At 36.2% G+C, this 4,796-nt stretch overlaps 1 long non-coding RNA gene across 1 annotated transcript; it reads left to right on the forward strand.

The window, feature by feature from the left end:
- The first annotated feature begins 1,521 nt into the window (after positions 1-1,521).
- Positions 1,522-2,906, forward strand: LOC110792364 (uncharacterized). The gene is made up of 2 exons (XR_002534382.2): positions 1,522-1,775; positions 2,482-2,906. It is a non-coding gene; the product is annotated as an uncharacterized lncRNA (long non-coding RNA).
- Positions 2,907-4,796: the final 1,890 nt, after the last annotated feature.

Below are 4,796 nucleotides of genomic sequence, written 5' to 3' on the forward strand. Positions count from 1 at the left end.
CTTATGGCATTCATTAGTTAGTGTTTGTTTGGCATAGTAGAACAAGAGGGTGTGATTCACTTTCATATACAAATAGAAGGGTCTAATAAGAGTAATTACAGAAAACTATTTTGACAACATTTTTCCTTCTTCAAATCTCCGTCAGCAATATAGGCGTGAATATTCCAAAATGTCTCTGATATTTGTTTGTTCATCCATGTCAAATATGTACCTGAGCGCGCTTTTCACCAACTTCCGTATTTCCTTAAGCATCAAAATTTACTAGCATATAGACTATAGAGTAACTTTTTTTATTTTAATATATGCGTTACGTACCCATATTATTTGATTTATTTCACCAAATTTTCAATTTTATTTTCTTTGGCTTGATCCATTTATGCTGTGAAAATTTTGGCGGAGTTTAATAGGTCCCAAACACAAAATCCATCAAGTCGGACATATATTTCCAAAAAAAAGGTTGAAGATTTTGCTTGGAGGGTTGGCTGCTAAGTTGGTAGCATTTGTCTTAGGACAGAACACAATTTGGGTAAAGTTATTAACTAATCTACAGCTATATCGGATTGAGACACAATCAACGTCCTTATCCAAACACCCCCTAAGTACATCAAGTATTGACTATCATAATTCCTCTTTTTTCTTGTGAACCAAATATTTTTTGTTTTATATTACACCATGTATTGTTAATTCAAGTAAATGATAGGGCTATAACACCTAAATTGAACAAACTGTATTGAATTATTTTCATTATTTTTACTTTAAGTGTAGGTGAAAAGAAAGAGAAAGGATCATAAACAGGAAATGTCCAATTTATAGATCGGCAATCATAAATGTATGAAGAAAGGGAATTAAACTAGAGGTGTTTAGTTTTGGAGTTTGTTTTGCTTACTTAGACATTCTAAGTTGCATAAAGGAAATAGAGGAAAAGAGAATTTTTTTTAAAAAAAAAGAAAAAAAGAAATAGTACTCCTTAAGTCCTTAACCACCTATTTCCATAACTCAACTTGACATATAAGTGAATACTCCCTCTGTCCCTTAATACTCGAATGTTTTGACTTTTCGCACTATTCACATAATTCACTTTGACCCTATTTTACTTCTAGTATATGAAAACAAATGTTAGTATATAATATATTGTTGACTTCATCTTAATATATATTTTCAAAATATTAATATTTTTACAAGTGTTTATAATATGTAGTTAAAGATATTGGTGGTCAAAGTTGTGCATTGGCAAGCGTGTCAAGTAGAAACGGTGCAAGTATTAAGGGACGGAGGAAGTACTTTGTAACTTTTGTACAAGCGAGTTATAGATACTCCGTAATGATCAAGACGTATAGCGGTATGTAGGGGTGTTCAAAAAAACCCGACCCGCTTAACCCGTCCCGCTAACCCGCTTCATATTAACCGGGTTTTTTTTCCAAAATTTATGAATTTCGTGGGGCGGGTTCCCGACCCGCTACAATTTGCGGGTTGACGGGGCGGGTACGGGTCAGTGTTTTAGTACATTCGGGTACCCGATTACCCGGTAAATAATTTTTTTTTTAGAAAAATATGGATACTGGATGTCTGAGTTAGCGACATTTTGTTAGGGTTTCTTACTTTCTTTTCACTCTCAACTTCTCAAGTCTGCCGTTTTGTCTCTCCTCTCCTAGTATCCTCCTCTCCTTTGAGTCTTCTCCTCTTCGTGTCTGATTGTCTGGTGTCTCCCAGTCCCCGTCGACCGGCGACCGGCTGGTCTCCTCTCAACTCGCTTCTCCTCTTGTAACATATTCAAGGTAATTTTTCTCTCTTGGTATTGCGTTAATTGTTGGATGAAATCTACAATTTTTTTAATTTAAATATTGTAATTTTAATATGTAATTGTGTTAAATGACTAAAATCTATTGATTATTGTTAATTTATATGAAGTTTGTAATTTTTTTATGTAATTTGTGTTCATTGATGCGAGATTGTGAGTGAGTAGGATGATAGTTTTGGGTTGCTGAAATATAGTGGCTCGGTTTGATGGTTGGACATTAGTTATCAATTTATCATGGTTCCATTGGGTTTTCATTCCGATAAATGATGGGGTACTTGGCGATTAAACTCACATATATGATATATTATTCACAGTAGGCAGTTACTTAGTTAGGCACATATAATTGGCTTTCAGTAATTCATTAGTCAGTAACTCGTTACTCCATAAGTCCATTTAAAGTCCATTTAAAGTCCATATGTTTTAACTTTTAACTCATGTAATCATGTGTAGACAATTAACTTGATAACAATATATTAAATACTCTATAATCCATATGTAAGTGACTAAGTGCTCCATGTTTTAAGTACTCCATGTATATAGAATTACCTTGATAACATTCAGGCATGAAATTTATGAGTGCTTTTAAATACTTCCTCCATTATAACTTGTCATATTTAATTGGTGATAAATAACATTCAGGCATGAAATAGCTTACACTCATGTATGGTTACTTTTATTTGTAGGTATGAAAGAATTAGTTTCGGAGCAACCGACAATTATAATTGATGAGACGGTTGAAGTTCTTGAAGTTTTTGATCTCACGACGGAAGATATAGAATGAGCCTTAAAAAACTTGAAGTGGTGTTCACTCAATGGTTTAATGTACTTAACAGTTTGTAAACTATATTATTTGAATGTTTGTACTTTGTAAACTATTTTATCCCTCCCTTAAGAACTCTTGTTTAGATGAAAATTTTGGACTTGTGGTATGTGGTTGCCTGCTTGTTTGTAGTTGAAGTTGATGTCGCTGCCTCTGTACTCCGTAGGCTTGCTGCCCGACATCTCACATTTGGCAAGCAACTTGTTGATTATGATTTTTGTATACAGTGAGTCAACGTCTCAAGGTTACTTATTAATTTCAATGGATGTTTCATGTTTGTATACACTATATACAGGGATTTATATTATTAAAGGTGCCAACTTTTAAGATTAAAATAACAAGTTAAAGAACCGGGTACCCCGTGACCCGTCCCGTTATAATCGGGTACCCGTTAAGTCGGGTACCCGGTTTTGCGGGTCGGGTCATGAGGCAATATTTTGACTACCCGTAAGTGCGGGTACCCGCTATTTCGGGTACCCGCTAATGAACACCCCTAGCGGTATGTAGATAAAAGTAACAATTCCACTTGCATGGACCCAGTCCACCATAAGATTACCATGGACCAGGGTAATTAGGTAATTTTAACAGTGAGTAAACTATAGAAACTGTAGGTTCTGTAAAGTAACTATATCTCCAGAATAATAACTATGAACATAATAATGATAAGAATAACTATTCTATCCAAAGAGTAACTATATTTTATAGAAAAATAATTTTAACTGTAAAACAATTACTACTATATATTCATCGGATTTTTCATGAAATGCCCCTGAGGTTTGTCTTAATGCACCAAATACCCCTAAACTTTCCAGAATGCACCAAATACCCCTGAGGTTTAGTATAAATACACAAAATGCCCAAATTGACTATTTTTCGTTAACTCCGTTAACTTATTCGTTAACTTAACTTTAATTTAATTTTATTTTTATTTTTCTCTTTTCCTTTTAATGTCTTTTATTTTTCATTCATTTTTCTTTCTCTCCCCTTCCTTCTTCCCTGTTAAAAATGGTAGCCATTTTCCTGAGTTGGAAGCACCATGGCAGCCCTTCTCTTCCTCACCACCACCACACACCGCCATGCTAACCCCTTCTCTTCCTCACCACCACCCCACACCGCCACCGCCACCGCCACCGGCGAAACAGATCGATTTTCCTCTCTCAAAATCCAGATCCCCAAAAAATTGATTCCCAAATCAGCAATGGGGGATTTCAATCAACCATTGCTGCTAGTTGCCTTGACCGTAACGGAGGGGGATGTGCGGGGGAGGGCAACGACGCCAACGAGGAAGGCGAAGTGGGGTTTGGTGGCGGCGGCAGTGGGGAATGAGGAAGGTGGGGGAAGTGAGGGGGAGGGAAACGCGGGTTTGGTGGTGGCGACAGTAGTGGGGAGCAGTGGGTAAGGTGGGGGAGGGGAGGGAAACGCCGCCGGTGAGGAAGGGGGGAGTGGGGTTTGATGGTGGCAGCATGTCGGTGGTGGGGTTTGGTGGTGGCAGCATGGTTGCGTTCTCTCTCCTCTAATTAATTGGTCCTGTGTGGATGGAGGTGGTTGCGAGGATGCTATGGTTGGTGTTGATAATGGAGAGAGGAATTAGGGGGTTGACATGGTGGTGGTGGACTTGAGGAGACAGACCAAAGGTATAAGGTGGGAATGAAGAATCCAAATTTTTTTGGGTAATTGGTTCTTTCATTTAATTAAGGGTTAATTAATTTAATTAAGGGGTAATTACGGGTTAATTAATATAATTAATGGTTAATGTTAGGATAAATAAAGAAAACGGTTTATTAAGGGCAAAAATGTAAACATACGCTAACGGGAACTTAACGTCCGTTAACCTTATGGGCATTTTGTGTATTTATACTAAACCTCAGGGGTATTTGGTGCATTCTGGAAAGTTTAGGGGTATTTGGTGCATTAAGACAAACCTCAGGGGTATTTCATGAAAAATCCGTATATTCATTCTTGCAGACAAAAAGAGTAAATTATAGAAACTATAGGTTCTGTAAAGTAACTATATTTTCACAATAGTAACTATGAAATAAATAATAATAATATAGTAATTTCGATGAGAACAATTATTCTATCCAAAGATTAACTATATTATATAGAAAAATAACTTTAGCTGTAAAACAATTACTATATTATAAAAATAAACAATATGATATAGATGGTTTAGAGGTC

Source organism: Spinacia oleracea, chromosome 5, assembly GCF_020520425.1.
Source record: "Spinacia oleracea cultivar Varoflay chromosome 5, BTI_SOV_V1, whole genome shotgun sequence".
Taxonomy (NCBI): Eukaryota; Viridiplantae; Streptophyta; class Magnoliopsida; order Caryophyllales; family Amaranthaceae; genus Spinacia; species Spinacia oleracea.